This window comes from Oncorhynchus tshawytscha, linkage group LG02 (assembly GCF_018296145.1).
Source record: "Oncorhynchus tshawytscha isolate Ot180627B linkage group LG02, Otsh_v2.0, whole genome shotgun sequence".
Taxonomy (NCBI): domain Eukaryota; kingdom Metazoa; phylum Chordata; class Actinopteri; order Salmoniformes; family Salmonidae; genus Oncorhynchus; species Oncorhynchus tshawytscha.
This window is the reverse complement of record NC_056430.1, coordinates 6,441,038-6,455,520: the sequence shown is the minus strand read 5'-3', so window position 1 is coordinate 6,455,520 and position 14,483 is coordinate 6,441,038.

Below are 14,483 nucleotides of genomic sequence, written 5' to 3'. Positions count from 1 at the left end.
AAGATGGTTGTTAATGAAAATATATTTTGTATTTCGCATCTTAAACCTTTTTTCTAAGGCAATGGGTCATACAATATAAATCCCAGTGTGTTTTGTTCCATAATGTCACAGTGTCCTCACTTGGATTTATAAAGACAAAGAGTTTCCCAGGTATGATAATAACACTCACTATTCATACACTTCCTCTTATCCATAAGCTACTGTTATATCAATTCAAGGGGCTTTGTTGGCATGGGAAACATGGGGCGGCAGGGTAGCCTAGTGGTCAGAGTGTAGAGGCGGCAGGGTAGCCTAGTGGTTAGAGTGTAGAGGCGGCAGGGTAGCCTAGTGGTTAGAGCGTTGGACTAGTAACCGGAAGGTTGCAAGTTCAAACCCCCGAGCTGACAGGGTACAAATCTGTCGTTCTGCCCCTGAACAAGGCAGTTAACCCACTGTTCCTAGGCCATCATTGAAAATAAGAATTTGTTCTTAACTGACTTGCCTGGTTAAATAAAGGTAAAATAAAAAACATTGCCAAAGCAGTAGATAATATACAAAAGTGAAATAAACAAATTAACATTATGAAGTTTCAAAATAAATAAAGACATTAAAAATGTCATTATATATATATACAGTGTTGTAACAATGTACAAATAGTTAAAGAACAAAAGGGAAAATAAAGATATGGGAGTTCATCAAAATTTGATTTGTTTTTGAATTCTGTGTAATCTGAGGGAAATATGTCTCTCTAATATGGTCATAAATTTGGCAGGAGGTTAGGAAGTGCAGCTTAGTTTCCACCTCATTTTGTGGGCAGTGAGCACATATCCTGTCTTCTCTTGAGAGCCATGTCTGCCTACAGGTCAGTCACAGTGGTCAGGTATTCTGCCACTGTGTACTCTCTGTTTAGGGCCAAATAGCATTCTAGTTTGCTCTGTTTTTTTGTTAATTCTTTCCAAAGTGTCAAGTAATTATCTTTTTGTTGTCTTATGATTTGGTTGGGTCTAATTGTGTTGCTGTCCTGGGGCTCTGTGGGGTGTGTTTGTGAACAGAGCCCCAGGACCAGCTTGCTGAGGGGGACTCTTCTCCAGGTTCATCTCTCTGTAGGTGATGGCTTTGTCATGGAAGGTTTGGGAATCGCTTCCTTTTAGGGGGTTGTAGAATGTAACGGCTCTTTTCTGGATTTTGTCGTATGTTTTACCCCCAACACCACTTTCCATCAGTTTGTATAGCAGACCCTCATGACAAATTGATTCGAAGGCTTTTTAAAAAATCAACAAAGCATGAGAAGACTTTGTCTTTGTTTTGGTTTGTTTGGTTGTCAATTAGGGTGTGCAGGGTGAGTACATGGTCTGTTGTACGGTAATTTGGTAAAAAGCCAATTTGACATTTGCTCAGTACATTGTTTTCATTGAGGAAGTGTACGAGTCTGCTGTTAAACATAATGCAGAGGATTTTCCCAAGGTTACTGTTGACGCATATTCCACTGAAGTTTTTGGGGTTAAATTTGTAGATTGGGGTGATCAGTCCTTGTTTCCAAATATTGGGGAAGATGCCAGAGCTGAGGATGATGTTAAAGAGTTTTAGTATAGCCAATTGGAATTTGCTGTCTGTATATTTGATCATTTCATTAAGGATACAATCAACACCACAGGCCTTTTTGGGTTGGAGGGTCTTTATCATGTCCCCCCTCTCTCTCTCTCTCTCTGCTGTCTCTCTCCTCTCGCTGTGCTCTCTCTCTCTCTCTCTCTCTCTCAGTCTCTCTCTGTCTTTCTCTCATTCTTCATTAATATATTCCTCATAATAAGCGCTCATACAGGGGTCTTCAGGGACTCCCTCCCAGTCAAACTGGTGACCCATGGACTCCCCCCCAGGCTGGCTGGTGACCCAGGGACCCCCTCCCAGGCGGGCTGGGGACCCAAGGACCTCCTCCCAGGCAGGTTTGTGCAAACTGGTGACCCAGGAACCCCCTTCCATGCAAACTGCCGACCCAGGGACCTTCTCGCAGGCAATCTGGTGACACAGGGACCCCCTTCCAGACAAACTGGACCCCCTCCCAGTCAGGCTTGTGCAAACAGGTTACCCAGGGACTCCCTCCCAGGCAGGCTGGTGACCCAGGGACTCCCCCCCAGGCTGGCTGGTGACCCAGGGACCCCCTCCCACGTTGGCTGGGGACCCAGGGACTCCCTCCCAGGCAGGTTTGTGCAAACTGGTGACCCAGGAACCCCCTTCCATGCAAACTGCCGACCCAGGGACCTTCTCGCAGGCAATCTTGTGACCCAGGGACCCCCTTCCAGACAAACTGGCGAACTGGCGAAAAGGAAGTGTGAGGAAGTGTGAGTGGGGGCCTTTTTCAAAGCCCATGTCAGATACTCCAGTGACTGGAATTACCTCTATTTTAGGAGTTAACAAATAGTTGACATCCTTAGAAAGATGCACTCATCTTTTCTACTGTTATTCTAAATGTGTTTATTCTGTTGTTGCTAGAGAATTCTGTTGTTGCTAACCTATTCTGTTGTTGCTAGCGTATTCTGTTGTTGCTAGCGTATTCTGTTGTTGCTAACCTATTCTGTTGTTGCTAGAGCATTCTGTTGTTACTAGCGTATTCTGTTGTTGCTAGAGCATTCTGTTGTTGCTAGCGTATTCTGTTGTTGCTAACCTATTCTGTTGTTGCTAGAGCATTCTGTTGTTGCTAGTGTATTCTGTTGTTGCTAACCTATTCTGTTGTTGCTAGCGTATTCTGTTGTTGCTAGAGCATTCTGTTGTTGCTAGCGTATTCTGTTGTTGCTAACCTATTCTGTTGTTGCTAGAGCATTCTGTTGTTGCTAGCGTATTCTGTTGTTGCTAACCTATTCTGTTGTTGCTAGCGTATTCTGTTGTTGTTACAAATATTCATTAAAAAAAATGTTTTAACATATTTTTTTAAAACATCTTTTAAAACAATAGTTGACCTTTTCCTGTATTGGGCAAATCTTTCAGACTATAGTCATTTTTCACCAGACACTCTTCACCAAAGCTGTTATTTCCACATTTTAGTTTATCTTAGCAAGACAAGAATGTTTGGAATTCCATTTGATTGGCTCATATTTTGTGCTAAAATAAAGGTTTTAGGTTTTGAATCTAGCAGACAGTCTTATCGAGGCCGAGGTTACCTTTTTGTTTTGTCAAAGCAAGAGAAGAAACACACCTACTGCCCTATAGGGTTGTCTGTGTACCTACTTCACTTAACTGTCTGTGTACCTACTACACTTAACTGTCTGTGTACCTACTTCACTTAACTGTCTGTGTACCTACTTCACTTAACTGTCTGTGTTGAATGTTGTGTATCTCTCTGTGCTCCAATCTTCCCCCAGCCAGGCAGCCAGGCTGCATCAGTGTTCTCCCCGGGGATGGGTTCTTGCCTATTAGAGCAGATCAACCCTCCTTACCTCAATCTGATCCCACACAGAGAGAGGGATCAATTGGCTGGCTGGGAGGGATGGGGGAAGAGGGGGACAACCTGTCACTGAAACAGAGACGGCCAAGGGAGGGACAGGCTCTGTTCCCAATATCCATACTGCCGTACAACTTAGGAGGAAGTAGTGCTATGATAATTGGTTTTGTATCTTACAGACAGACCATCCTAGCATGTCCTGGAGACAACGTCCTTTTTTAAAAGACGGTATTATGTTCTTAACCTATCAGAGTCTAAGCCAAGGGAGGGGTCTAAGCCAAGGGAGGGGTCTAAGCCAAGGGAGGGGTATAAGCCAAGGGAGGGGCTTAAAACAATGTAATTGTTTTAAGCAGATCATACCAAGGATCATTTAGCTATTTGATTTCGAATTTTAAGACCTTTTGAAGATTCGCCAAAGATATATACAACAATTATTGTTATTACTTTTTGAATTTTACCCCGTTTTTCTCCCCAATTTCGTGGTATCCAATTGTTTTAGTAGCTACTATCTTGTCTCATCGCTACAACTCCCGTACGGGCTCGGGAGAGACGAAGGTTGAAAGTCATGCGTCCTCCAATACACAACCCAACCAAGCCGCACTGCTTCTTAACACAGCGCGCATCCAACCCGGAAGCCAGCCGCACCAATGTGTCGGAGGAAACACTGTGCACCTGGCGACCTGGTTAGCGCGCACTGCACACGGCCCGCCACAGGAGGCGCTGGTGCGCGATGAGACGCTAGGCCAATTGTGCGTCGCCCCACGGACCTTCCGGTCGCGGCCGGTTACGACAGAGCCTGGGCGCGAACCCAGAGTCTCTGGTGGCACAGCTGGCGCTGCAGTGCAGCGCCCTTAACCCGGGAGGCCTATACAACAATTATTTGATAAAAAATATTTTGGGTCTGGCTATTAGTCATACAAACGCATTGAATTAGAGATAGTCCTTACTGCTATTAGCCAATAGAAACACATTGAATAACAGATAGTCCTTACTGCTATTAGCCAATAGAAACACATTGAATAACAGATAGTCCTTACTGCTATCAGCCAATAGAAACACATTGAATAACAGATAGTCCTTACTGCTATCAGCCAATAGAAACACATTGAATAACAGATAGTCCTTACTGCTATTAGCCAATAGAAACACGTTGAATAACAGATAGTCCTTACTGCTATTAGCCAATAGAAACACGTTGAATAACAGATAGTCCTTACTGCTATTAGCCAATAGTATCAGTACCTACAGTCCAGGTCAGTATCTACTATACCTCAGCTTCCTTCTGTATTACAGCTAGAGGTGATTTCCATTGTGATTCTACCCAGCCTCCTCACCCACTCTCATCCATTCTAAAACGACAGGCTCCTTAACCTAGCTGATCTACCCCCCCCCTAATTAAAGTCCTTCTGCTTTTCATCTGAACCTCTCTTCTACTGACTGTCTATCCAGCTACACATTTATATTGTTCTTCTTCCATGCCCACTCATTCACCGTCAGAGTCACTTTATATTCTATAAAGTCTCAAATAACATTGAGCTAATTAGCTTCCTGAGCCAACCTGCGTCGTTGTTAAGAGTTCCTATCTGTCTGTGCTGAGTGTTTACCTCACGCTACAGACATAGACTCAGCAGTGTGATGTCGTCGCCGTACACAGTCGGATTACCTCCCGCTGACAGATATCCATAGCAACGGCGTTGGCGATCACATAGCGGTCAGCGTTGGGAGAAACGGTTGTTTATTTGTTGTTGTTTATCTCTGTGAGCGGGGGGGGGTGCAGCGGTCTAAGGCACTGCATCTCACAGTGCTAGATGTATCACTACAGACTCTGGTTTGATTCCAGGCTGTATCACAACCCGGCCTTGATTGGGAGTCCCATAGGGCTGTGCACAATTGGCCCAGCGTCGTCTGGGTTAGGGTTTGGCCGGGGAAGTCCGTCATTGTACATAACAATTTGTTATTAATTGACTTGCCTAGTTAAATAAAGGTTAAATAAATTAAAAATTAAACAATTTGCTGGCTTTGAGCTGGTGACTCATAATGTACCAGCTCTATTTCAGGAGACTTCTGCCATTAATATCTACAACATCATATTAATAGATGACGTCTTTGATTCCACTTTGATTCCACTTTACTTTAATTTAGGACAAATTCATATTCTCCAGGTTTTTTTTTATGGCTTGAATATAAAATACCATCATGAAGGATATATAAAGGCTGTTGCCAGACAGATGCACAATTATCTGTTAGGTTTCAGTGCTTCAGAATGATTTAGTTAGTCTTCTGAAAATGAAAAGAGTTGAATGGTGCTGTTTCTGTTAGACTAGTGGTCATCCGTGTGTAGAGAGGAAAGGGTCCAGTTTCACCTCTGTGAATGTGTCTCAAATAGCACCCTATTAACTATATGGTGTACTACTCTCTCTCCTCGATTTCTCTCCTCTCCTCTCCTCTCCTCTCCTCTCCTCTCCTCTCCTCTCCTCTCCTCTCCTCTCCTCTCCTCTCCTCTCCTCTCCTCATCACTAACCTCCATCCTCACTTATACACTTCAAATCTGCTTTTCTTCTGGACTAGTGGTTGAGCAGAAGGCTTGTGTGTGTATCTAGGGTGTGTGTGTGTGTGTGTATCTAGGGTGTGTGTGTGTGTATCTCGGGTGTGTATGTGTGTGTGTGTGTGTGTGTGTGTGTGTGTGTGTGTGTGTGTGTGTGTGTGTGTGTGTGTGTGTGTATCTAGGGAGAGCATCTTTTATTAAGGCAGTTTGTCACAGGTCAGTGCTCCTCCATCCCTCTGGCTACATACCTAGATAATTCTTCCTGCTTCCTCCCTCATTATGTACCAAAGAAACAAGCAGCATTATTTATGTTCTGTGTGTGCGTGTGCGCGTGTGTGTGTACGTGTGCGCGTGTGTGTGTCTCTCTACTGAGAGCGTGACTATGAGGACTGTTTCAGGGATTCTCCATGGTGGCTCACCCTGGCTGGGGTGCTGTGGCGTGAGGACGGGCAGGCAGAGCTGCTCAGAGAGATGAATACCAGACCGGCTGGCAGACACACACACTGCATAGAGACATGTTGCTCACATTAAAATCCTCCACATTAAAATTTTATCTGTGAGGTTTTAAAAAGACTTCTGAAGTTTTGTCCTTTCCTTTTATGACATTTCTTTACTTGATTTTCCTTTACAAAAAAAATCCATCAACCCCCAAACAAATATCCATTCATTATAATCCCACATAATGATTCACATTTCCTGTTGCTGCAGGATGATTTTCCTGCTGTAGCAAACTGGCTCAAATGAAGTGAAGATCCACTTCACAAAATGCACAAAATAGGGTCCCTTTTACCCTGGAAAGGGTGGGTTTACTAGTGACGTCTCACATTAAACCATTCGGCATACTTTGCGTTACGTTGACCGGAGCGACACGGTACATGATAAGGATACGCCTGTAGTCAGTCCACACTGGCGGTAGGCAGCAAAATACTGCGGCTCGGTCACCGAACGAATATCTTCTCATTTCTAACCTTACTGGCTGTAGAAGTTATTCTTGACCGACAGAAATAGTACCGTTTGGCCTAACGGACTAAATCTGAAAATGTTCACTCATTTGCTCTGACACTAACGACTACTACCGGAGGCGCTCTGTAGCCTCTTCAAATGGGAACACAACCAATTTGTTTGTATACAATGCAGTCTGTTTGTACACTTCGGTTTGTACAATTCTGGTCAGTTACAATTCTGTTTGCCCAATTGATATATATTCAATTCCACAGCAAAGTCAAATTCTATCTTATATGTACATCTAATATCTATCAAATGTCATGTCTTTACGCTCATTAAATTGAAGAATTCGTTTTTATCAAAGATTCCCGGTAATTCGTATAAAGTGATCAAACAGATTAATCATGTAACTGTAATTAACTAGGAAGTCGGGGCACCAAGGAAAATATTCAGATTACAAAGTTATAATTTCCCAATATAACCTTTCAGATATTTTCATATCTGATCAATAGTCTTCTGATTAATTAATAATTTATTTTACCTCACGTTAGTCTCATTCCAAACGTCGTAAATAGTTGGTTATCTGCACGAACCTAGTCTTCACTATGAGTCATCTATACATCAATTGTCTTAAATCATTTATTTATTACTAACTAAGTAATTCACAGAAATGCATAAATAAACACAGTAAATGTGGTTACATGAAATGATAGAATGTGCCCCTAGTGGGCTGAACCGGTATGGCGGCTTGTTAAACAAAAGGGAAGTGGGAGTCGACTAAGAAGTCACTACAGAGTTAATAATTATAACAATTGAAATGCTAATCCTTGACACATGAACGCTCTCTTGATTCAGGAACAATTAGAATCAATATATATATTTACGCTCAGTGTGTCGTCTTGATCGCTGTTGAAAAGTTAGTTTATGTTGGAGAGTTTCCGTCCTCTCTCTCTCTCACTCTCTCTCGCTATCTCCCTCTCTCTCTCTCTCTCTCTCAATTAAATTCAATTCAATTCAAGGGCTTTATTGGCATGGGAAACATGTGTTAACATTGCCAAAGCAAGTGAGGTAGATAATATATAAAGTGAAATAAACAATAACAATTAACAGTAGACATCACACATACAGAAGTTTCAAAACAATAAAGACATTACAAATGTCATATTATATATATATATATACAGTGTTTTAACAATGTACAAATGGTAAAGGACACAAGATAAAATAAATAAGCATAGATATGGGTTGTATTTACAATGGTGCGTGTTCTTCACTGGTTGCCCTTTTCTTGTGGCAACAGGTCACAAATCTTGCTGCTTTGATGGCACACTGGAATTTCACCCAGTAGATATGGGAGTTTTTCAAAATTGGATTTGTTTTTGAATTCTTTGTGGATCTGTGTAATCTGAGGGAAATATGTCTCTCTAATATGGTCATACATTGGGCAGGAGGTTAGGAAGTGCAGCTCAGTTTCCACCTCATTTTGTGGGCAGTGAGCACATAGCCTGTCTTCTCTTGAGAGCCATGTCTGCCTACGGCGGCCTTTCTCAATAGCAAGGCTATGCTCGCTGAGTCTGTACATAGTCAAAGCTTTCCTTAATTTTGGGTCAGTCACAGTGGTAAGGTATTCTGCCGCTGTGTACTCTCTGTGTAGGGCCAAATAGCATTCTAGTTTGCTCTGTTTTTTTGTTAATTCTTTCCAATGTGTCAAGTAATTATCTTTTTGTTTTCTCATGATTTGGTTGGGTCTAATTGTGCTGATGTCCTGGGACTCTGTAGGGTGTGTTTGTGAACAGAGCCCCAGGACCAGCTTGCTTAGGGGACTCTTCTCCAGGTTCATCTCTCTGTAGGTGATGGCTTTGTTGTGGAAGGTTTGGGAATCGCTTCCTTTTAGGTGGTTATAGAATTTAACAGCTCTTTTCTGGATTTTGATAATTAGTGGGTATCGGCCTAATTCTGCTCTGCATGCATTATTTGGTGTTCTACGTTGTACATGGAGGATATTTTTGCAGAATTCTGCGTGCAGAGTCTCAATTTGGTGTTTGTCCCATTTTGTGAAGTCTTGGTTGGTGAGCGGACCCCAGACCTCACAACCATAAAGGGCAATGGTCTCTATGACTGATTCAAGTATTTTTAGCCAGATCCTAATTGGTATGTTGAAATTTATGTTCCTTTTGATGGCATAGAATGCCCTTCTTGCCTTGTCTCTCAGATCGTTCACAGCTTTGTGGAAGTTACCTGTGGCGCTGATGTTTAGGCCAAGGTATGTATAGTTTTTGTGTGCTCCAGGGCAACAGTGTCAAGATGGAATTTGTATTTGTGGTCCTGGTGACTGGACCTTTTTTGGAACACCATTATTTTGGTCTTACTGAGATTTACTGTCAGGGCCCAGGTCTGACAGAATCTGTGCATAAGATCTAGGTGCTGCTGTAGGCCCTCCTTGGTTGGTGACAGAAGTACCAGATCATCAGCAAACAGCAGACATTTGACTTCGGATTCTAGTAGGGTGAGGCCGGGTGCTGCAGACTTTTCTAGTGCCCGCGCCAGTTCGTTGATATATATGTTGGAGAGGGTGGGGCTTAAGCTGCATCCCTGTCTAACCCACGACCCTGTGTGAAGAAATGTGTGTGTTTTTTGCCAATTTTAACCGCACACTTGTTGTTTGTGTACATGGATTTTATGATGTCGTATGTTTTACCCCCAACACCACTTTCCATCAGTTTGTATAGCAGACCCTCATGCCAAATTGAGTCGAAGGCTTTTTTGAAATCAACAAAGCATGAGAAGACTTTGCCTTTGTTTTGGTTTGTTTGGTTGTCAATTAGGGTGTGCAGGGTGAATACATGGTCTGTTGTACGGTAATTTGGTAAAAAGCCAATTTGACATTTGCTCAGTACATTGTTTTCATTGAGGAAGTGTACGAGTCTGCTGTTAATGATAATGCAGAGGATTTTCCCAAGGTTACTGTTGACGCATATTCCACGGTAGTTATTGGGGTCAAATTTGTCTCCATTTTTGTGGATTGGGGTGATCAGTCCTTGGTTCCAAATATTGGGGAAGATGCCAGAGCTAAGGATGATGTTAAAGAGTTTTAGTATAGCCAATTGGAATTTGTTGTCTGTATATTTGATCATTTCATTGAGGATACCATCAACACCACAGGCGTTTTTGGGTTGGAGGGTTTTTATTTTGTCCTGTAACTAATTCAAGGGAATTGGAGAATACAGTGGGTTCTGGTCGTCTTTAATAGTTGAGTCTAATATTTGTAATTGATCATGTATATGTTTTTGCTCTTTATTCTTTGTTATAGAGCCAAAAAGATTGGAGAAGCGGTTTACCCATACATCTCCATTTTGGATAGATCATTCTTTGTGTTGTTGTTTGTTTAGTGTTTTCCAATTTTCCCAGAAGTGGTTAGAGTCTATGGATTCTTCAATTACATTGAGCTGATTTCTGACATGCTGTTCCTTCTTTTTCCGTAGTGTATTTCTGTATTGTTTTAGTGATTCACCATAGTGAAGGCGTAGACTCAGGTTTTCTGTGTCTCTATGTTTTTGGTTGGACAGGTTTCTCAATTTCTTTCTTAGATTTTTGCATTCTTCATCAAACCGTTTGTCATTGTTGTTAATTTTCTTCGGTTTTCTATTTGAGATTTTTAGATTTGATAGGGAGGCTGAGAGGTCAAATATACTGTTAAGATTTTCTACTGCTAAGTTTACACCTTCACTATTACAGTGGAACGTTTTACCCAGGAAATTGTCTAAAGGGGATTGAATTTTTGTTGCCTAATTGTTTTTTGGTAGGTTTCCAAACTGCATTCCTTCCATCTATAGCATTTCTTAATGTTACTCAGTTCCTTTGGCTTTGATGCCTCATGATTGAGTATTGCTCTGTTTAAGTAGACTGTGATTTTGCTGTGGTCTGATAGGGTGTCAGTGGGCTTGACTGTGAACGCTCTGAGAGACTCTGGGTTGAGGTCAGTGATAAAGTAGTCTACAGTACTACTGCCAAGAGATGAGCTATAGGTGTACCTACCATAGGAGTCCCCTCGAAGCCTACCATTGACTATGTACATACCCAGCGTGCGACAGAGCTGCAGGAGTTGTGACCCGTTTTTGTTGGTTATGTTGTCATAGTTGTGCCTAGGGGGGCATATGTGGGAGGGAATGCTGTCACCTCCAGGCAGATGTTTGTCCCCCTGTGTGCTGAGGGTGTCAGGTTCTTGTCCGGTTCTGGCATTTAGGTCGCCACAGACTAGTACATGTCCCTGGGCCTGGAAATGATTGATTTCCCCCTCCAGGATGGAGAAGCTGTCTTCATTAAAATATGGGGATTCTAGTGGGGGGATATAGGTAGCACACAGGAGGACATTTTTCTCTGTTAGGATAATTTCCTTTTGAATTTCTAGCCAAATGTAGAATGTTCCTGTTTTGATTAATTTAATGGAGTGAGTTAGGTCTGCTCTATACCAAATTAGCATACCCCCTGAGTCCCTTCCCTGTTTCACACCTGGTAGTTTGGTGGATGGGACTACCAGCTCTCTGTAACCTAGAGGGCAACCGGTGGGTCTGTCTCCTCTGTACCAGGTTTCTTGCAGGATGACAATGTCTGTATTACCGATTTCTTTGGTGAAGTCCGGGTTTCTGCTCTTCAGGCCAAAGGCCCTCTTTGTGGGGGTGGGGGGCATGGGGTGGGCAGGAGGGGCATAGGTCTGATCTGAGGGTGCCTAAATGGGGTGTGGGCATGGTTGACGTGGGGGGGTGTTGATTGGTTGGGGTGGGGGTGTGGATGTGTCTGGGTGTGCGGTGGTCTGGATGTAATTCCTCTTGGCGTGGGTCCTCTATGTGTAGGTCCAGGGGGTCCTGCAGGTCTGGGAGGGTGTCTCGCTGGTCTGGGTGGGGTGTCTATTGACCTGTTGCTCCTGTGTGAAGTGTTGGGGATACGTTTGAGAGCGATGTCCTTTAGAGTTCGGGCAAAGGTGGGCACTGCTGCCTTGTAGAGGTGGACCTGGTCATAGAGGCTGTTCAAGTCCATGGTGGAGTGGTGGGCCAGGAAAACGTTTGGTTTTGAGGCACAGTCACGGGAAATACTTGCGTTTACCTGCTGTATTGTGGCAGGGTGGAAGTCTTTTCGTGGTAGCAGGGTGGAGATAACCACTTGTGCGTTGGGGAAAGTAGAAGAAGCTTTTTCAATCACTCCCTTCAGTGCTGTGGCCACTCTTTCTTGCTGTGCTCTCAGGTCGTTTGTGCCTGTGTGTATTATTATGTGGCTGGGTGAGCCTAGTTTGGCCTCAGACAGAAGGTCTAGGGCGCGCTGGGTGTTTGGACACCAGAGTTTAGACACACTGTGTTTGGGAAAAAGTTTTTTTTCTTCTATATATTTCCCATTTGAGTCCATAAGTAGTACAATCTGTGTCTTGTATTTGTCCTCAGTGGGTGTGGGGGGTTGTCAGAAGGGCTAGCAGGCAGGCTGACAGGGGGGGTGCTCAGAGGGGGTGAGAGCCGCTGGGCTTGTGGTTCTTCATTTGTCTGTTCTGCTGCGATGTCGACTCTATGGTCAGGGTCTGGTGTGGACTGTTCTGCTGTGGTGTCGACTCTATGGTCAGGGTCTGGTGTGGACTGTTCTGCTGTGGTGTCGAGACTTTTGTTGGGTGCTGAGGTGGGCTGTTCTGCTGGCTTCTCTGTGGGGGTGGCCACCTCTCTAGTGGGTTGTTCTCTGTCGCACGCCGTCCCCCTCAACCTCTCCTCCATCCCCCTCACCCTCTCCTCCATCCCCCTCAACCTCTCCTCCACCAGCAGTCTGACACTCTCCTCTAGTGCTCTGTTCTGCTCCTCTTTCTCCTGTTGTATTTGTCTCACCACTGTCCAAAGTGCAGATATGTCTCTGTCCACCTCCAGCTCTCCGGGTCTGGTTAAGGGGCTGTTGTTGTGCTGACTGAAGTGTAATTACCTGCTGTTCCAGCTCCACCTGCCTTATCTCCAGCTGGGTGAATTTGTCCTTCATTTCAATGAAGGAGTGGTAATCTGTGCTGGGAGGTTGACTCTCTGCTGGGGGTTGCTCGTCTGTGGGGTTACATAATGAAGAGGTCTGGTCTGACCCGCTCGGTGTGGGGGTATCTTTATCAAGGGAGAGCTTCTCCTGCTGGGCTAATTATTTGATTAGGTGAAAGTCCAGCTGAAACTGTTTGGGGTTACCCTGTAACATTACTGTTCCGGACTTATAGATATTCATATTACTTGACTCAGAGTCCTCGTTATCAAGTATTCTGAGTTTCCACCCCTCGTTAATCCCCCCTCTCGTAACAAAGGGGTAGTGTGCTAATATAGCACTGTGCCATGCCAGGGGATGGTTTGTGTGGAAGATAAGGTTGCTGATGTTCCCATTTTTGTAATAGTCAGCAAATAGTGTCTCTTGATTTTCCATAAGGAGCTTCATTTTGTAATCTTTTCTTGACTTATCATTCTTTACATGCAAAGGGTACTGTATTTTAATTACCTCTGAACAGCGGGAGGGAGCCTCTAAGGCCTCTCCATTTGGTTGGGGTAGACTGTGTGACTCTCCTGCCATTGTTGGGCTAATGGGCTTTGACACCTCTCACTTGACACGTCGGTGCTAGTTGAAGCTGTATCAAGCTTGGCAGAATTATGTTAGAATTCAGTCCTTATAAAGTAATGTTGTGTATTTTTCTTCTTGGCTTTTGGCTTTTAAAATATAGTTTCAGACTAAGCATTAACTTAACTAAACATTACTCACTCAGTTCCAGGTTGGATGGTGTTTTCAGGTTTCTGTTGTTTTCCAGAGAATTTGCTGTATAGAGAAATAAATCTTGGTAGTTGTGAACCGTCCAGGTGATTCCGTAATTCCGTCCAAAATCAGGTTGTAGGTTTTAAGTTTTGATTTGAAGTGGGGGTTATGTTGTAGAGGGTAGAATCCAGTATGTGTTCCTGACAAAAAATCCAAGTTTATCTAACTCCTAATCTATCTTTTTTTAAAGAAAATGCTGAAAAATGTAGGAGCTCATCTGATTGTGACCTCTGCTCTCTCTCTCTCTCTCTCTCTCTCTCTCTGTCTCTCTCTCTCTCTCTCTCTCTCTCTCTCTCTCTCTCTCTCTCTCTCGCTGTCTCTCTCTCTCATTTCAATTCAATTCAAGGGGCTTTATTGGCATGGGAAACATGTGTTAACATTGCCAAAGCAAGTGAGGTAGATAATATATAAACTATAAAAAATAACAGTAAACATTACACATACAGAAGTTTCAAAACAATAAAGACATTACAAATGTCATATATATATATATATATATAGTGTGTCTCTCTCTCTCTCTCTCTCTCTCTCTCTCTATCTCTCTCTCTCTCTCTCTCTCTCTCTCTCTCTCTCTCTCCCCTCTAACCACGACAGAGAGAGATAGTTTAGAGCGACATTCACTCATGTTGTTGTAGAACGGATGTTTCGGCGGTTGTCTTTCTTCGCGTTCAATGATACTGAATTCCTAGTTGCAGACTAGTAATTAATATCAAAGACTTGTTCTTATTCTGTCAGTGTCGATAGTCTAAGAGTCTAACCACGTGGTATGGTTAAAAG